This window comes from Pinus tabuliformis, chromosome 2_1 (assembly GCF_031772625.1).
Source record: "Pinus tabuliformis cultivar Carrire ecotype Pingquan chromosome 2_1, CPIR1, whole genome shotgun sequence".
In the NCBI taxonomy this organism is placed as follows: Eukaryota; Viridiplantae; Streptophyta; class Pinopsida; order Pinales; family Pinaceae; genus Pinus; species Pinus tabuliformis.
Window position 1 is genome coordinate 10,519,806 of NC_142299.1, and position 22,196 is coordinate 10,542,001.

Here is a 22,196-nt window from a genome sequence, read left to right on the forward strand (position 1 = left end):
GATATGCGCATATCTTCTGTATATGTGAAACTTTTCTATATGCACATATCTTCCAGGCATATATGCAACTTCTGTATATACACATAACGTCCATGTATGTGAAACTTTAATATATATAACTTCCATATATGTGCATCTTTTATATATGCGCAACTTCCATATATGCGTAACTTTCTTATATGTGTATATCTTCCGTATATGCATGTATTTTATATATGTGAATCTACAGTATATGCGCAACTTCCATATATAGAAATTGAGCGTATACGAAAATGTGCACATATAATAAAGTTATGTATATACAGAAGATATGCGCATATCTTCGGTATATCTCTAACTTTCTTATATGTGCATATCTTTTGTATATGCACGTCGTTTATGTATCTTCATCATATATGCGCAAATTCCATATACATAAGTTGCACATATACGGAAATTATGCATATACAGAAGATATGTGCATATCTTTCGTCTATACATAAATTTCGTATATGCACAGTTTCCATATACAGAAATTGCGCATATATGGAAATTGTGCATATACGGAAGATATGTGCATATATTCCGTATATACATAAATTTCTTATATGTGCATATCTTCCGTATATGCACGTATTTTATGTATGTGCATCTATTGTATATATGCAAATTCCATATACAGAAATTGCGCATATACGGAAATTGTGCATATACGCAATATATGTGCATTTTTTTCGTATATGTCCATCTTTTATATATGTGCATCTACCTTATATGCGCAACTTCTGTATATGCGCATATATTCTGTATATGCGTAAATTTCTTATATGTGCATATCTTTCGTATATGCACGTCCTTTATATATGTGCATCTACCATATATGCACAACTTCCATATACAAAAATTGTGCATATTCAAAGACAATATTTTGCTTTAGTCTAAATGACTTATAACATTATATTATAAAATTAAAATTAAACAAATAAACAATACTTTCACATCATATAAAATCATTATCATGTGAATGGAGAGTAATGATATCTTGTGATCCTTAATATGAGGGTTGGAGTATGCAATTCTTTTCTCTTATGTCTTATGTAATAGAAATTTAGTTTAAACAAAGTATTATTAATAGAGATTAATTGATATGCTCCAATCCTTACTATGTAGGTTAGATCATGGGTAATTTGTTTGATGTTAGTTGAATTCACTCTATGTTAGTTGGCATGTAATATTTAAAACATTTTATTAGTTTATTTCTCAAAACTAGCATAGATCCATCTTAACTTCACATTTACCAAGCATTAATAGAAATTAATATGATTTGTTTGGAGCTCCACAACCCAATATAGGGGCTAGATGTGTAGAAGTAAATGTTTAACATTTAACATTTATATGTTAACTCGATTAAAAAATAATAAAAGGTTAAAAGTAATATAGATTCAGGTATGGTGGAGATGTTGTAGTGTAAACATTTAAATCTTTTTTGACGAAAGAAAAGTCCCCAAGGCTAGATGGATGGTCTATTGATATCTTTATACACTTTTTTTACATCATGGGCCTGAACCTCTTAAATATGGTGGAGGAACTCATATCTACGCAAGCCACTAGGAAGTTCAATTTGTAGAGGCATATGGTTAAACTTTCAGTTGCGGGTTGCAAAAAAATTTGATCAACCTCATAAGTAGAATTTGTAGCAAGTGGATTTTCCAAATAGAGGGTTTTGGTGAGTAGATTAGTGATTTCATTGAGAAAATCTGGGTGTAGTTGGTTTGCAGCAATAAATCAACGCTAGGTGGAAGAGAAAAGCACATAGAGGAAGACAAATTTCTAAAATTTCTCATCGAGTTTCTAGATCTAGTTTTGAGGAGGAAATCTAACAATTCCAGTTGCACTAGGCCATAACAATTTGCTAGTAAACCAATGTGATATGTAGGAGCAAAAAATCATGTGCCAAATTATATAAAAGGACTTCTGGAAGGTTGAGAAAGTTTCCCATTTGATTTTTTGTAAGAAGTAAGAGTGTCAGAAAAGGACATTCAGACGAAAACAATCACAAATTTGCACATTCTAGAAGGGAGTACAAGTAGTAGAAAATACCAAGCCAGAGGGAGAAGGATATTTTTAGATTTTATTTTTAGTTTTGAGTTTCATAGGAATGACCACAATAGGTTTTAGGGATCATGATAGACTTGAAGGAGCTTCAAATTTCGACATATGGAAGTCCAGAATGGAGTTTTTGTTAGATGAGCATGATTTAAAGGAGTTCATGATGAATGTCATGGTAGAGCCTACAAATCCATAGCAACAGGCTGCCTTCAAGAAGGAAAGGAACAAGACAAAGAGGATGGTATTGGATGGAGTCTGAGATCATATCGTTATACACATTGTAGAGATGGAAACAACAAAGGAGATGTGGGATGTCATCTTGAAGGAGAATAGGCTGGAACAAGAGGAGCATATGTTGTTCAGACGGAGGAAGCAAAGACACCACCCCAAGAGGTAGAGAATGCGTCGGAGACAAGGGAGGCCTTAGTTTTGAATAAGGTACTACTGAAACCAACGAAGGAGACAATTGACCAAACCCAAAGAAAGGCGTTATTCCAGATTGTTTGTAAGTCACATGGAAAATGCTGCAAGTTGATTATCGACAGTGGGAGCATGGATAATCTAGTTTCCACAGAGATGGTGGAGAATTTGGGTTTGAAACGGTTGAAGCACCCCACTCCTTACAAGGTGTCATGGTTACAGAAAGGACATCAATTGTTAGTTGATGAACAGTGTGAGGTTGAGTTCCATATTGGCAAATACAGGGACAAGGTTATTTGTGATATTATGCCTATGGACGTGTGTCACATACTGCTAGGAAGACCATGGCAATATGACAGAAAGGTAGTGCATGATGGAAAGACAAACTATTACAAGTTTGTCAAGGATGGGATTAAGCACATGCTTGTACCCATCAAGGAGGAAGAGACAACAGAAACTAGTGGAGTCAAAGCATTTCCAGTGGGAGGAAAATAATTTTTGAAACAGATCAAAAATAACGAGATAAAATATGTTGTTGTAAGGAGGCCGGAAATGGTGTTGTTACACATTAAAATTGTAGTTTTTCTTGAATAAATTCAGGACATGTTGTAGGAGTTCAGCGACATTGTAGTGGATGATTTGCCATATAAATTGCCTCCTAAGAGAAGTATCAGTCATCACATAGAATTTATACCCAGAGCTAGTTTACCAAACAAGGCAGCGTACCGAATGAGTCCTAAGGACAATGAGGAGATTAGAAAACAGGTACAAGAATTGTTGGACAAGGGGTTGATAAGGGAGAGTTTAAGCCCCTGTGCAGTTCTGACAGTTTTAGCTCCCAAGAAAGGAGGAGAGTGGTGAATGTGCACAGATTCGAGAGCCATCAATAAGATTACCATCAGGTACAGGTTCCCATTGCCATGAATGGATGACATGATGGACTGCTTAAGTGGAGCAACATATTTCTCGAAAATCGATCTGAAGAGTGGATACCACCATATCAAAATCAGAGAAGGGGACAAATGGAAAACAACTTTCAAAACTAATGAATGACTGTATGAGTGGCTGGTGATGCCATTCGGGTAACACCCCTAGTACCTTTATGCGCCTGATGAAGAAAATGCTGAAAGAGTCCATTGGGAAGTTCCTGATTGTATATCTTGATGATATACTGATTTTCAGGAACTAGGATCAAAACCCAGCTAAATAAACAAGGCTCTCAAATCAATAATATAATTAGGCTCGACAAGCAAGATTTCAAGAGTAAATGAAAGAAGAAAGAAAGGGACATACTTGAATCCTGTTGGTTGTCCAATGTCCAATGATTCTCACTAGATCTAGTTCCAACCATGTTACTTCATTAATATCCTACATAATCATACAATAAAAAAAACATTGTCATTCTTTCATAAAACAATAAATATAATCTTTGCATGAATAAATCCCTAAGAAAATAGTTCAATCTTAATTAGATCAACAAAATCCCATTAAAAATACAATATAAATTCATAAATTCTAACATTTGTTGGTAAAAACACTTCAATGAAAACAATGAAACATCTAAACCAAGGGGAGACATAATCCAATGACCAAAATCTACACAAAATTCCCCAAGTTCTAAGGAAGGGAACAATCCATGGAGCTTAGGAAAGGGATGGAGTGACGAAAGCTCAAAGTATCACATACTTGATGGCAGGGAAGATGTTGAATTGAATACCCATATTGATTAAGATGTCCTCCAAAAAACCAAAACGAGATGAAAGGTCTAAAGAAACTATATTTTCAAGGAATCAAGTTGAAGTATAGCTCAATATGGATGATTGTCTAGTTAGTTTGGAAGTTGTGGATCTAGGGAAGGATCCCTCATTAGTTGTAAAGAATTGCATGTGGATTGCAATCTACTAATGAGGTTATGATATAGAATGTGAAATCTTGTTCAAAGTGTTATGTGAGATTGTGTCATTCTAACTAAAATGTTTGAAACTAAATTAATTGATTGAATATATGCAAGTTATTAAAAATCACATTTCAAATTGTAGTTTGTCTTTCCCTGATTTTGACTTGCAACCACATTGTCTTTTCTTATTGACCGAGCTCAAGAAACTATGTTTTCTCTTGATAGTGATCTTAGATGCTGTTATAGACATATTTGGGCATTGTAACCCCAATCACATACGTCGACAAAACAAGGGTCCTCAAACCCCTAAAAGTGTTGTTTCATACCCTAAAGAATCAAGGTCAGCTGATTACATCATTTCCCAGAAGTTCTCCCTGAAAATCTTCTTAGAACTGGCCAAAACTGGACCATACATGCTGCTCCATGCTAAGGGTGCGATGCATACTGAAAAGCCCTTCTGTAGGGTGTGATGAGCGAGACTAGGCAAATGGTAGAGGCAGTTTGCTAGGTGGAAACCCAGAGAATCTTCTAGAAACTGCTCATATCACACTTGCCTCTCTAAATTTTCCCAGGGATGAGTAAGAGATCATGAAATCTCCAAGTGGAACCAAGAACTATCAGTGAAATGACACTAATCAAAATCCCAGAAGCTGACTCACCCCCCTACAAATATCTATATATGGATCCCTCATCCTAGAGATCCAGAGGCTAGAATTTTGTATTTTGTAAGGAAGTGTTGTTGGTTTCCCTGTGAGACATTGTATTGTTGGGTGATCTAGTTTTTAATGAGGTGAAGAGGGCTTTCATGCTAGGAGGATGGCGCTGGATCAGACAGCTAGATTGTAATCCTCTCTTCTACTAGTTCTATCAATAGAGTTATTTGAGTTTTCCTCCATATACTTGTATATTTTTGAATCTTGTATTTGTGTATGCCTTTCTATGGTTAATGTACATCTGATCCTATATTGTTTATGGTTATATATCTCTATGATTTGATGGTATTTCACTGCTTTGCCTCTACAGGTGTTCTTTGAAGCAAGACAAGTGAGAAAGGAGTGGCGAAGCTCTATCGAAGGAGACAGGAAACAAGCAAGGATTCAAGCGAAAGATTAAGGTTGGTGCTCTCTGCTTCTCTCGCATCTATCTCTCATAAAGGAAAACACAAGTTACTTTGAATTGTTTGTTTGTAAGATAGCTACCCATCTGAGTGGGACTAGCAGATCTAAATGGACACTAGTTTTCCCAGAAACGAAATGGTGACTCCACTGGGGAACGAAGAGTTTGTTTGTTTTTTATTGTTGTTTGCTTTATAAACTACAGACGGAGCCTGAAGTTAAGCCAGCTAGCCTTCAAACTACTTTTTCTATGCAACTACAAAGTAGATCAACGTTGCTTCAGTCAATCTCTGAGTTGTTTTATGAACTGAACATATGACTTGCAAACATCCTAAGTGCCCTGGTGGTAGCTCAATAACCTCATTAAATTAGCCCCTATACTTTGTGTTTATTGTCTATCATAAGCTCAGCCTAAATCACTGAACTTAGCTACAAACTGTGGGTGAAAACCAAGCTTAGTCTCATCCCTGGACCATCGCACTGTCTCTCATTAGCAGTCTGTATGCATTGCACCTCCCGTGTGCTGCAGGTGAGATGCATCCCTGTTTCCCTTAAGGACAAGCGCAATGATTGAATGAGACTGTTTCTCTCTCTAGATTTTGGTTTTTTCTTCACCTTTTTCAGCTCTATTTATTAGTTTTTCTTCCTATGATTAGTATATCATTGTTGAAGCCTGCTTCCTTTACATTATTCAGCCTCCATTGATAAGGAATTGTAAATGTTTTTATGTATTTTTCGTCATTTACAGTCCTCCTTTGCAAAAAGTAGCTTAATCAAACTGTCGTCTTTTGGTTCGAAAGTGTCACAACTGTCGTTTTTAGTCAAGAAAAAGAGTGTCGTAAAGTCTTCCTCTTTTAGATAGTCGATTATAATTTTTCCATTATATTTGATTTGAATTGTCAATTCTTTGAAGTGTCGAAAATAGTTTTCCATTTGAAAGTGAAAGTGTCGTCTTAGTCTTCCTTTCATTTTTGAAAAGAAATTGCTAAAGTGTCGCTTTGAGGAAAAATAGTTCAAATCTATACTTAGTTTTCTTTTTGTCATTTTCACATTAAGGAAACAGAAAAAAAAAATACATGCATGTGCATTTGCATTTAGAATGCATGCGGAAATTGATTTAGGAAAAGTGCATTTAGTGCATGCTCCCTACTCTATGTTGAAAGAATTTTACTTTTCTTTCCTTAGTAGCTAGGATTTTCATTGCTAAAAGAAAATAAACGATTGTTTATCATTTTAGATTGCATATTTAGGAATTGTACATCTACATCACATGGTGAATCTTGAAAGAAAACTTCTTAAGAAAGATCAACTGTAAAATAAACCTCAATGAACATAAAAATGCTTTGGAACCTAACGCACAACATCTAGAAGTATAGGCTAGAGACGTATTCCAGCGTCGTAAAGCCTGGTAACTATCGTTTTCATCGTAGGTTGGGTGATTCCTCCTCTTTGATATGATAAGTGCCAGTACATACTTGTGCTCCCACGTACCTTCGAGTGTATATTGGGATACCACAATAGGCAGATATCCTTTATCCTTAGGAAGTCGTGTCTTCCACCCTATTGATCGCAATGCACTTAACACAGCATTCGGGAAGATTGACTACCATACGTAAAGTCCTCGGTAATTTCTCTATAATTTACCACCGAGGTGTATATTGCAGTTTTGCGATTGGTTTGGTAATCCCTCTGTCTAGATTTCCAGAGTAGTCACTTTCGTTCCTTTTCGACTCCTTAAAAGAAAAGGTCCATCTGAGCACTCTTCACTTCAAGCTCATTAAAAATCGAAGGCGACTAGAGTCATCTTTCTCAACGCTTAAAAATTGAAAAAGCAAGTTGTGTCAAAGCGTCATAAAATTCATTTAATTCGGAATAACAACACTGTTCCCTCGTTGGTCTTAGGTTGAGAAAATGGAGTCCACCAATCAAGGATTTCCCCTTGGGGAGAATCCTAGTCCTTTCTCTTCTTGGGGAGATGTTAGTGCTCCACACATGGCTACATTGTCCCTTCCAGGACTCACAATTGACCTACCAATATGGCTATTCTTGACCTCTGTCGTTCAAAACACTGTAGTTCCTCAGCAATCAAATCAGTAACCAGATGATACTAGAGTTGCCCCCCACCTTCTACTTTGTTTGTTTCTCCCTCTCCTTCTTCCTCTTTGCTTGGTGAAACTAGTAACACTAAAAACCAAGTAACTGAGAAGAAGAAGAAAGGGAAGGAGAAGAAGAAGAAGAAGCCAGTCGTGCAAGGAGGCAACCATGCATCGTCTGGCGAAAATCCACACACTACACCTTCTAAACCTAAATATCCATGTGTCATTTGCAAAGGAAACCACTATCATCGAGATTGTCCTTGCATCCCGCAGATCTTGAGAGACTGGTCTCCCCGCTTGCACAATCCAATGTCTTCAACCTCTGTTGATCATGTTGAGAGTACACCATCAACTAGTGAAAATGAAGTCAATGGACAAAAAGGAAGATCTAAATTTCCTTATAGGTTGTGTGAAGGCTATCATGCCCTCCACCATTTACCTTTCCTGGATGAAGCTAAAAGAGTCTTGGATAACCGTCCTGCTTCACCGCAACGACTTCCACCCGGATACAAGAAACTCTTGCCAAGTCCATTGCTAATTGAAAATCCGACTGACATACCTCCGTTGTCGGTCAAAACTACTATCATTTAAGATAAACCCTCTGAGTCCATACCGGACCAAAGTCAACAGGTCGAGACGGCAGTCGACCCAGTCTTGTCTTCAGAAGCTCCCCCTTCAGATGATACAGTCTCCAAAGAGAATGAGAACGACACCATTCAAATTATTTTTGTTAACACAGAGTCTGATCAACATGGGGGCAATTTACCCATTCCTTTACCATAGGAGGGAAGTTCCCCATTTCAAGAGATTCATTCAGCCATTTATTCAGTCCCTCCTCCGAGCAATCTAGTTGTTTCCTTTGATTGGAATCTACTAGCGGGACCCCACCTTCCATCTAATGTACCATTCCGAATCATAGTACAAGCTTACAAAATGATCATGGCTGGCACTATCATAGATGAAGGGGCTTCCATGAGTATCCTTTCCTCAACTACTTGGAAAGCACTTGGTTTGCCATCGCTTCTGCCTGAGATTCGAAATTTGTCAGGCTTCAACAAGGATAATTTTAGGGGCGAATGTTCGCCCTTTGGCGAAATTAAGGGGTTTTAAATTTTTAGTGGGCGAATATTTTGTATCATAGTACATTTTTACAAATCACCTCAAATAGCCCACCTTATTTTAAGGGAGAGGGTAAAAAAGGTAAATTTAGCCCTTGAAATTAGGACTTACAACCTTCCATTCGCCCATTTTCAAGAATAGGTTTTATTTAAGTGAATCCATTCGCCCATTTTCAAGAATAGGTTTTATTTAAGTGAATCCTATGGTCCAAATACCATATTTATAAAAGAGGTATGGTAAATTAATAAAAATATAAATAAATGAGAGGTATGGTAAATAAATATAACTTTTATATTTACTCCATAAGTCACCTTATATACATGTAAGGGTGTAAACAAATAAAAATATAAGTAAAGTGGAGGTATGGTAAATAAATAAAACGTCTTTTTATACTTACTCAAAAGGTATGGTAAATAAATAAAAATATAAATAAACTTGACGTATCGTAAATAAATAAAACCTCTTTTTATATTTAGTCCATAACCCTCGTTCTATTTATGAAGGCTCAAGAAAGAGGTTTTATTTAAGTGAATCCTATGGGCCAAATACAATATTTGTAAAAGAGGTATGGTAAATTAATAAAAATATAAATAAACGAGAGGTATGGTAAACAAATAAAACATTTTTTTTATATTTACTCCATAAGTCACCTTATATTTAAGAACACTCAAAAAATGGGTTATATTTAGGTGAAACCTATGGCCAAAATACTATGGGTCAAATACCATGGATTAGATTGTTATTAATACCATGCAAAAAACCATTATTAACCCTAATATTAGAATTAATAAAAATAAAAATGGCACATGGTATTGACCCATGGTATTCACCAAAATGGCACATGGTATTGACCCATGGTATTCACCTGGAATGTAGCCTATTTAAATGGGGGAATTAAACCAGAATGTAGCCTATGCTAAGATTCACTATGACTTTACAAAGTTTTATTATTTAGTAAAAGACTCGCCAAGATCTTACAAGATTTTATAATTGAGTAAAATATTCACCATGCCTGGTGAGAGATTCGCCAAAAAATTATATATACATATTATATTATTGATAAAATCGCCTTCCATTTTTCCTATATATCATGGAGATTCGCCCATTTATTATATTTATAAATTTAGGGGGGGTTCTTAAAATTTTCCCTGGGCTTCAATAAAGGAACCAGTCGACCATTAAGGATCCTTCCAAATTTGCCTATAACTTTGAGAATGAAAACCGTTCATCTGAACGTGATGGTAGTCCAAGGGCCACTAGATTACAATCTACTCCTTTGGCGTGACTACATTTACAACATGGGAGCTATTTTTTCCTCACTCTTTCGGGTGATGTGTTTCCCGTATGGAGGAAGAATGGTACAACTTGTCGACCACCTTTCATTCCCGGGTTCAAACATGACTACTAGTCAAATGCCATCCCTAAATGGCCTCTTTGCATAAGGAATGTCTCATCAACCTCCAGTCCATCCACCTGATGACCGCGAGTGATTCGGTGAATGTGACAAAACCCAGGGGGCATGCGCCCTGGTCTACTTCGGCAGGCGAGCCCAGGTAAAAGATAGGTTTCCTCGTAGGATATATGACCAGTCTGACACACCCGTCCATTTAGGATATGGGATCAATCTGGAAAAATATTTCCTCGTCAAAGGTTATGTGATTGGAAGTGGACCCACACCATTCACCTTTGTCTATTAAGATGGACAAATCCAAGGAAGTGTTTTGTCTGCAACGGGGGTGAAACAATCTTGCTTTAATGCAAGGATTTCCATATGGTGACCTAGAAAATCTACTTTTCTTTTTACCTGGGGGCATGAAAACCTTTTTTATGCAAGTGAAAAGAGACCAGCATAACTCTAACCCCGTATTATTTTACTAACTTCAACTACTTAGGCTAGGTGATTGGTCTGATCCACCATTCATCTTTGCCGGCAACCCGGCGAAGCAAAGGAAATGTTTTGTATGAAACTACCCTACCTAACCTCAGTAGTTCATTAACCCCTAGTGTAGTTAGTTCTATAGTTGGTCGTTTCTAGCTTGCATACAAAACATGCTGAGCAAAGTTTCACATTGGGCAAGCTCACTAAAAAATGAACCTACTAATGAGAGACATCCTTAAAGACGACTCGAACAAGCAATGTTTCCGCAAAGTTCAAGCTCGTTAAAAAATAAACCTAACACTGAGCATAGTTTCTAAAGATTCAAGCTCATTAAAAAATGAATCCACCTTTCAGTAAATAACCTTTGTGATCGCATTACTATCAGCCTTTTGAGCCTTGGTCGTGTTCTTACCATCACCTCCACTCTTTTAGCCGATCATATGCCTCCACTTGATTGTTTACCCTTTTGAGGAACAATTGTGACGAGTGATTCTGTTAGCCAACTTCTTTACACTGTTGTGCTTGAAAAGTTCCAAACTTACGTGAAACTAGTTGCTACCCAAAAACATTACTCGTTCCTCAAAAACTGAGTCTCCTTTAAACCCTTTTCAGACTCGTTAAATATGAAAAGATTGTCGAGCATTTTAGCTCGTTAAAGTTTTTGGAAACAATGAGTTTACTTTAAACTCTTTTCTGACTCGCTAAATATGAAAATATTGTCAAGCAATTGGCCTCTCCAGCTCGCTAAAGTGATTGGAAGTACCATCCCTCCTGTATTTTAATCTTTTGGACCTGAGGGATTATCACACAAAAAGATCAAGTGCTTGTCTTTTTCGGCTCGCTAAAGTAATTGAAAAAGTCATCCCTTTCATATTATTTTATACTTTTTCGAACTTAAGGGATAACATCACAAAAAAGGACTATTGGAGTTTCCTTTCTGTCTCTTTTCAAACCTCTAAACATGAAAAGGATTGAGTTATATTTGTCATTAAACTTGTTAAAACAATAGCGACAAACTTGTCCATACGGACAAGAGCAAGTTTCACTGTCGCTAGGCTCGCTAAAACATAGCGCCAGGCTTTCCCGAAGGGAAAATTATAGAACAAGCATATGTTATCCTCCTCAAGCTTGAGCATGGGAATGCCCGCCTCAGCTAGATCATGAAAATATTACGAAGATAATGTATTGTATTGTATCTTATTACAGGTCACCTTCCAATTCGAAAAACCTTGGATCCTCATGATAAAGCATTTCACCCGACATCAGAAGATTTATGACCTCATGCTTTAGGGGGCAACTATTGTAGAAATATTTGGGAACTGCAATCCCAATCACATATATCGATAAACCAAGAGCTCTCAAACCCTAAAAGTGTTATTTCATACCCTAAAGGATCAAGGTCAGCTGATTACATCATTTCCCAGAAGTTCTCCTTGAAAAACTGCTCAGAACTGGTCAAAACTGGACCATACAGGTTGCTCCATGTTGAGGGTGCGATGCATCTCACCTTTTACACACAAAGGGTGCGATACATACTAAAAATACCTTCCGTAGGGTGTGATGAGGAAGATCAGACAAATGGCAGAGGCAGTTTGCTAGGTGGAAACCCAGAGAATCTTCTAGAAACTGCTCATATGACACTTGCCTCTCTGAATTCACCCAGGGATGAGTAAGAGATCATGAAATCTCCAAATGGAACCAAGAACTATCAGTGAAATGACACTAATCAAGATCCCAGAAGCTGACCCACCCCCTGCAAATATCTATATATGGATCCCTCATCCTAGAGTTCTAGAGGCTAGAATTTTGTATTTTGTAAGGAAATCTGTTGGTTTCCCTGTGAGATATTGTATTGTTGGGTGATCTAGTCTTTCATGAGGTGAACAGGGCTTTCATGCTAGGAGGATGGCATTGGATCAGACGTCTGGGTTGTAATCCTCTCTTCTACTACTTCTATCAATAAATTTATTTGAGTTTTCCTCCATATACTTGTATATTTCTGAATCTTGTATTTGTGTATGCCTTTGTATGGTTAATGTACATCTGATCCTATATTGTTTATGGTTATAGATCTCTATGCTTTGATGGTATTTCACTACTTTGCCTCTACAGATGTTCTTTGAAGCAGGACAAGTGAGAAAGGAGTGGTGAAGATCTATCAAAGGAGAGAGGAAACGAGCAAGGAGTCAAGCGAAAGATTAAGGCTGGTGTTCTCTGCTTCTCTCTCATCTATCTCTCATAAAGGAAAACACAAGTTACTTTGAATTATTTGTTTCTAAGATAGCTACCCATCTTGGTGGGACTAGCAGATCTAAATGGACACAAGTTTTCCTAGAAACATATGCATTTATAGTATTGAAAAACATTATGTTATATTTTGACGTGCTTTGCCTATCAAGTTGTTCAATGCATATGCATGTTCCAAATTTCTAGGTATTAATTTCTCATGATTTGATGAGTTAACAAGTTTCATCTTAATTTCACGGAAGCGTATATGCATATATAAAGAAGTTGCCCATATACAAAATTCTTTGTATATGTGCATATACAGAAGTTGTATATACACAAATTTTTTGTATGTGCATATCTTCTGTATATGTTCAACTTTCATATTCGTGCATATCTTCCATATATGCATATTACAAAAGTTGCGCACAACTTATGTATATGTGAAACTTCTGTATGTGTATATACGGAAGATATGTGCATCTTTCGAATATGTGTAGCTTCTGTATATGCATAGATTTTGTATATATGCATTTTTAATATGTGTAGCTTTTGTATATCTGCAGTTTTTGTATATATGCATCTATCGTATATGTGTAACTTTTATATATGTTCATATGCAAAAGTTGTTCTCAACTTCAACCTTTGTATATGTGCAACCTCTATTCATGTGCATATCTTCCGTATATGCGCATATCTTTCGTATATACACAACTTCCATATATGCGTAACTTCTGTAAATGTGTATATACAAAAGTTGCACATATATGGAAGTTGTGCATATACGAAAGATATGTCATGCAGAAGGTGTGTATATATATAAACTATGTGAATTTTGTATATTCGTAGCTTCCATGTATACATAAACTCTCCAAATAGGGAAACTCCCCTATCAGGAAACTCTCAAGATTTGAGTTTTAGATCACTGCAAACCATAGATTTCCAAACCCTTCACCATTAATAATTCTTGAAACCCTCACAAAGAAAAAAGGTAAATATTTGTATTATTTTGTTATTAATCATTATTACTTGAAATGTTAGAATCCTTCCAAATTCATATTGCACAAAAAAGGAATACAAGATCCCTCTATATGTACTTTTTTCCATTTGGAAGTTGAAATGGTTCAACATCTATTCTTTGGATGTGAATTCATAGATCAAGTATGAAATCATGCCTTTAAAGAGCTGAATCATATCTCTAAAAGACTAGATCATGGAGAGGAATGCTTGATTAGTAGAGTACATACGGAAAGATAGGTATCATTAGGACAACCAGGATAGTTTCAACATTCTCTTAACTTACTAGGCCTGGTTGTCCTAATGATAACAACTCCTTCTCAAAATGTGTCTTACACAATAAGTTGTGCATATACAATAGATGCACATATATAGAAGATATGTGCATATATGGAAGTTGCACATATACAGAAGGTAAGCATATACAGAAGCTGCGCATATATGGAAGATATGCATATACAGAATTGTGCATATACGGAAGATAAACATATATGCGCATATCTTCTGTACATGCACACATATTCTATATATGCGTATCTTCTATATATGCGCATATCTTCCGTATATGTGCAACTTTCGTATATGCACAACTTATGTATATGTGTAGTGATGCAAATGCATATAACCTAGGTCAAATGTTTACTAAGGGAGTTGGTTTACAAAGTTAGGATTTAATTAATTAATTTATTTTTTCTATAGTTTTAGGATAAAATGATAACTCTTGTAAATAGGAGAAGGCTCGAGATTATTTTGGAAGGTTTGAGAAAATTTTGGATTATTTAGCTTTTATCTAGGGATAAGGGATTAGATGAGAGATTTTATGGATCATGAGAGATATTTTGGGAGTTAGTTTAGGATCTAGAACCTACCTGGGTTCTAAACCATTTGTATAAATCTAGGTGAGCCCATGGGGCATGTAGGTATGTAGAGGTGTGTAAGTAGGTGTGAGAGTGAAGTATGAGAATTTCTCCTGGAAATATTTTATGTCTTTAATAAATTATATTTGAGATTTTATGTCCATTTTGATATTGGGTTTCAATCCAATTTTTTATGGTATGTGCTTATTTATAAGTGTAGGACCTATGGTTAGAACTGCATTACGTACTTTCTATATATGTCCATATCTTTCATATATGCGTAGCTTCGACATATGCATATACAAAAGATTCTAGATTCTAGTGGCGGGTGGTACCATATCCATATATGGAAGATATGTGATACAAAAGTTTTGCATATAAAGAAGTTGCATAACTTCCGTATATGCGAATATTTCATATATGCACATGTTTTTTGTATATGCACATCTTTCGTTTATGTGCTTCTTCCATATATGTGCATATCAAGAGGTTGAACATACACAGTAGATGCACATTTACAAAAGTTGCACATATAAAAAAGTTGTACATATACAAAATATATGCGCATATACAGAAGTTGTGCATATACGGAACATATGAATATACGAAAGTTACACATATATGGAAGATATGCACATATATAAGAGATACACATATACTCATATATGCGCAACTTCTGTATATGCACATATCTTCCATACATGCACACCTATCATGTATATGTGTATCTTCTATATATGCACAACTTCTGTATATGTGCATATCTTCTATATATGTGCATATCTTCTGTATATGTGCAGATTCGATATATGCATATATTTCGTATATGCATAGCTTCTGTATATGCTCTCCAAAGGTCCATCCCCTCAACCTATCTGATTGGCTCCTAAAACTGCACAATATTGTTCCTCATCCCTGCTTGAACTATGTAGTGCACAATCTCAAGGCTCAAGGCTTCTCCTTGCATGTCTGAACTGTGTAGTTACACAGTAACTGAGCCTGTCTTCCCAGCCTATCACTTGTTCTAGGCTTAGTTTATGGATCATAATGCATCATCTTAGGCTAGGAATTTTCAAATTGATGTTGTATCATCATGATTGAATTGCAGGAATAGGTACCCTATCATGTCATGGAAAGATTATGGAGAAGGAGAAGGAGGGAAGCATGTTCAAAGACACTCTTGCAGTTGAACTTGCAAGCTAATCAATCAGGAGAAAGTAAAAGGACACTAGTTTGTGACCATTATCCAAGACTTAAGATCATTGAATACTCCTTATCACCAAGGCATGCAAAGGTGAAAAGGAAAGATTCTTCATGAAGACACTCAACTCTCAGCAACAACACTGGCTTAACATTGCCACATCATCAAGCAGTCCATGTCAACAGTGTCATGTCATGTCATGTCATGTCATGAGTGGTCATATGCCACATAACTAGTGTGGATCATGTATATTGTATTCAAAATGTATTGTAAAGAGTCATATAAGTTGAAAAGTCATAGGAAGTCAAATAGTCATGAGGGTAGTCAAAGAGTCACCCTGGGTTATATATACTCCCTCATTGTATGAGCAAAGGACTTTTCACCTTGGCTCCACCAACAAAGCATTAGAGAGATAAGCTAGTTCTTTTGTGGAGCAAGGAGTGGATCCCGTGCTCCACTATTGAAGCTAGTGATGTTCATTGTATACATGTGTCTTGGAACTTTTACTTAATAACAAAGCCTTCAAGGCCAGCACGTTCTTCATGCCTGCTTGAAATACAAGGCTGTAAGGCATATAGATAAAGGGTAAGGACACTTAGGGAAAGATGCAGGGTTCAAATAACCCCCATTTTCTGTATATTTATCGAAATAAGTTGATATATCCCTAGCTCTCTTGGATTTGTGGAGAAAGGAAGTCATATGGGACAAATTCAAAAAGTGGTTAGATAGAGGAAACTTAAAATGACCTGCAATGATTTTATATCTCATAATATGGGGATCTAGCGTGCTAGAATGATTACCTTTCTGAAAGTCAAAATATGTTAACATTTTAGTTTGCACCATATACAATTGATGCACATATACAAAAGTTTCACATATACAGAAGATATGCGCATATACGGAAGCTGCGCATATACATAAGATATACATATACAAAATATATACGCATATACAGAAGATACACATACATGCATATATGCACAACCTCTATATGTGTATCTTTTGTATATGCGCAACTTCTGTATATGCACAACTTCCATATATGCAAATATCTTTCATATAGAATATATGACTTCCGTATATGAAATTTTTTCATATATGCACAACTTTTGTATATGCGCTTCTTATGTATATGTACATATTTTTCGTATATGTGCATATCAAGAAGTTACACATATACATTAGATGCACATGTAAAAAAGTTGCACACATACAGAAGCTATGCATATTTGAAAGATATGTGTATATATGGAAGATATGTGCATATACAGAAGCTACGCATATATAGAAACTACGCCTGTATGGAAACTGCACATATGTGGAAGATATGTGCATATACAGAAGATACACATATAAGGAAGATATGCATGTATGCATATATGCACAACTTCTGTATATACACACATATTCTGTATATGCATATATTCCATATATGTGCATATCTTCCGTATATCCGCAACTTCTATACATGACTTCTGTATATGCAAATATTTCATATATGCTAGATCGCACATAGCAGACTACCTTATTTTTGTCTCTTTGGTATGAATTAGATCTCGCCAGTGCCATCAAACATTGACAGTATACCCAGCTAACCGAACTATTGAACTATAGGGCTAATCCCAATGGAAGAATGAGTAATCCATACCCTTGCATTATGGATCATGGAAAGTATATCCCCATGCAAAATACATATGTCATGAAGATAGAAAGAGAAGTAAATTTGTTTTTGATAAGCACACAGATGATGAAGAATGGGTATGGGATCAGGAGAATATAGACATGAGCCACATCCAGAAATAAATACAAGAAGAGACCTCCCCTTAGAACTGTCTAGAGCTAGTTGCACATGTCATCCATGCACATATGCTCTCACATCTCTCATTTTAATAATTGAAATAAAAATTAAGATTTTTTTAATTAAAAATAAATAGCATAAATAATAAATAAAACTAAACATGGACATGGGATAGACATGCTAAGTTTTCATCCATCCCATGTGCTTCTCTAGAACACCATTTTAAATTGTTTTTTAGAGATTTAAATCACAGCTTTCAAAGTTGGAGGCTTATTTTCTTCATGGTTGTTTGTGAATGACAGTCAAATCAACTGTATGCTAAACCTCGTGACCACCTATGTCAATGTAGTCATTTCTTGTGGTGGAGATAAACAATGAGCCTACTACATCATTACTCATGGGTTTGTAGGAATACTGCATGATTTTTGGGAAAGTATATCCCATGCAGCAAAGCATGATATTGAGTGGTCCCCGAAGCGTAATGAGAACCCATGCCTATATTTATTAAGTTTAACCCACTACATAGCACAGACAAACGTAGAAAGGTTGTTTCTACGTTGACTCAGGACCCTCCTTGTTGTTGGGAAAAGTATCCAATTCGGAATGCCCCTATCCCACTCTAAGAGGTGATAGTGCCTTAGCAACAAACAAGGAAAACTATCTGAGTATTCTTCTTTATGAGATGTAAATAGAGAAAGAAGGATGTAACTAACCGGTGTCTTCCGCTAGTTTGTCGATCCAATTACTCTCTCTTTTGTTCGCTTCCCGCCACCTGCTCTTTCACTGGTCCAGCTTCACCCAGTTCTTGTAAGATCACAAGAGAGGAAAACTACACAAAAGACATAGACTCACATTCATAACTAGTTTAGGATCAGATATAAACTAAATATGAAAATATAACAAAACATCATTGAAATACAAGCATATAGGAGAAACTCAAATAGCTTTATTGATATGATAACAAGGTTCAAGAGGAGATACAACCAAGTGAGTCCCGATCCAGCATCTACCTCCCAGCAAAGGAATCCCTTCCTCTCCTCCAACAAAGCATAAATCACCCAATGTACTAATCTCATTCTCAAACCAACAGCAATTCTCTGCAAAGTACAAAATTCCAGCCCTCTGAACCTCTGGGTGAGAGATCCATATATAGATGTAAGCAGAGAGGATGAGTAAGCTTATGTTTTGACCTGTGGCTTCTCTCTGTTAGTTCTTGCTTCCACTTGGAGGTTGAGAACCTCTTACTCATCACTAGTCGAATTCATTGAGGCAAGTGTCATTGGAGAAGATTCTGGAAGCTTCCAGGGTCTTTCCACCTCGTTGAATGAGCTTGCCATTTGTCATTTCTCGCTCAGCGCACCCTGGTAGTGCTTCCACCTGCGTTGTAGTGCACCTAGCCAGTGTAGACTCAGCATTTCAACGCAGGCAGCTAGTGGAGCCTCTGAATTGATCCTGAATTGACTATTTCTGAGTGGTTTTTGGTGGAGAACTTCTGGGAGAAGCTTTCATTGGTTGACCTTGTTCCTTTAGGAGCTGTAACAACATCTTTAGGGACTTTGGATCCCTTGAATTATGAACATTTCATGCTTATAGCTGTAAGGCACAAAAATGTCTATAACAGTTGCCCCCTAAAGTATGAGGCCATTTATCGGGTGAAATGCTTTATTAGGAGGATCCGAAGTTCATTCAATGCTGGGAGGAGACCTGTAATAAGATACAATACAATACATTATTTTTCATACTATTTTCATGATCTAGCTGAGGCGGGCATTCCCACGCTCAGATTTATAAATTCATTTTGATGTACATAGGACAGACAATTGTCTGATGGTAGACTAATGATTTTGATGAAATCACCATCCTTTTGGTAGGATGATTATCTGTGCTGCAATGCTGTACATGTCAATGCCTTTATTTTTCCTGAATATATATCGCAGCCCAGATGAATGAAACTAGATCCGGGGTCTTCAAACCCATTCGATCTTCACTCTAAGTACAAGTCGATCCATGTGAGAAAAGTTCTGAAGTCGAACATGGAAAGACATCACTTGATTACCGGTCAATGATGTAAATCGTTAACAAGCGCGAGAGGAATCACCGATAATGATAATGACCCTCAAGGTACTGCAGTACAATTCACGTGGTGTGAATAAAGGACTTGGCATCGAACACCACGCAAAATCTTTCGGTCGAAGGTCATTGATGTATACCTGTCGCTGGAAGTGAGAAACTTGCCATTGAGGCATGCAAGCTTCAAAGTACTGAAGGGGGTGTTCCTAGATCAACTTCTTGGATAATGAGCTGATGTCGACACGAAGTGATCCGTCAAAGGAGGGTCTTAATGTATCCCACATCAGTGACACGGAACGGAGCAAATGATTTTGAAGGAGGTGAAAACAATCTGATGATATATGGTTCAGGGTGGCGGTCATGAAAGAATGAAGGATAATGTATGGTAGTGGATGGGACATGGTTGACTTCTCTGGATGACTTCTCTTGAACATATCGGTGACACTTATGTGATGGATTGGTAGCATTTACCCCAAAGGTGGATGGTATGGCGAGACCATGGTGATGTGACCGGTGAATAAAACAACCCAACCCGACTCAGGCACAGAGTGGAAGTGTCATGTTCAAGAGCGACTTGCTACCAATAAAGTTCTTTGAGTTTCTTCTCAATTTTTCCCCAGTCATTGCTGACCAATACCTCTTTATTTTTGTCAAGCTTGAGGAGGATAACATATGCTTGTTCTATAATTTGCCCTTCGGGAAAACCAATCGCTATGTTTTAATGAGCCTAGCGATAGTGAAACTCGTTCTCGTCTAAAGACAAGTTTGTCGCTATTAATGTTTTTTAACGAGTTTAACGACAAATATAACTCGGTCCCTTTTCATTTTTAGAGAGTCTAAAAAGGTATGTAAAGAAAACTCCAAAGTTCCTTTTTCGTCATCTAATCCCTTAAGTCCGAAAAAGTATAAAACAATACAGAAGGGATGAATTTTCAATAGTTTTTACGAGCCGAACAAAACAAGCGCTCGATCTTTTTGTGCAATAATCCCTTAGGTCCAAAAAGATTAAAATCTAGAGGAGGGATAGCACTTCCAGTCGCTTTAACGAGCTGGAAGGCCAAAACTCGGCAATCTTTTCATATTTTACGAGTCAGATGAAAAGAGCTTAAAGAAGACTCATCTTTTGAGGAACGAGTGATAAAACGGGTTAGCAGCTGATTCCAGGTAAGAGTTTGGAATTTTCCAATCACGGCAGTGTCACAAGGATGGCTAGTGAAATCACTCTTCGCAGCTGTTCCTCAAAATGGGTAAACAATCAAATGGAGGTGAATGATCAGCCAAATGAAAAGTGGAGGTGACGGTGCAAACACGACCAAGGCTTTAATGGCTGATAATGTTACATTCACTATGGTTATTTACCAGAAGATAGTTCATTTTTTTAACGAACTTAAACGTGGAAAAACACTGCTCAGTCTTATGTTTATTTTTTAACGAGCATGAACTATGTGCTAAAACTGCTCGATAATCCAGTCATATGATAAGAATGTCTCATGTAAGATGCCATTTTTTATGGAGCTTGCGCCTTACCAAAGCTATGCCCCGCATCCTTTCGTTATGCAAGTTCGGAAATGACTAACCCAAAAAACAGATAAATAACCACTCTTTGCTTGCACTCCAAAAGGTTTGCATGCCCCAAGGTATAAAGTATGGTTTCAAGATTACCCCTACTTCACTTCCGCCAAAACATTTGTTTTACCGAGAGAGGCCTACCTCTTTCAGGTTACCCAAAGATTGTTCTGTTAATCTTTCAAACAAAACACTTCTTCGGCGATGTCTACCGAGATAAACAAAGGTGAGCGACGAGGCTCGCCAACTCACATAACTTTGAAAAAAGAATCTTATTCTAGAACAACCCCTGTCTCAATCACAGATGGGGTACGGACTATTCATATTCTCCCGCGGAAACCTACCCTATACCCAAAGTTTTCCTGCCGAAGCAGACCAAGACGCATGCCCCCTGGGTTCCAGTCATATCCCTCTGAATTACTCGCGCTCATCAGGAGGACGGACCGTGGGTTGAGACATTTCTTGCGTGAAGAGACCATTTAGGGAAGGTATATGACTATTTGCGATGCGTGATCCGGGAAATGAAATCTGGTCCACGAGCTTGACCACTCTTCCTTCGTGCGGAAAACACATTACTCTAAAGAGTGAGGAGACGATGGCTCCCATGCAATATATATAGTCTCGTCCAAGGAGTAGGTTATAATCCAAGGGTCCTTGAACGACCATCACGTTCATTTGGACGGTCTTCTCTTTCAATGTGATAGGCACATTGGGGAGGATCCCTAAAGGTCGACTGGTTCCTTTATCAAAGCCTGTCAGATTTCTCATTTCAAGCAAAAGCGCTGGCGAACCAAGTGCTTTCCAAGCAGTGGAGGAAAGGATACTCACAGATGCCCCTTCATCAATG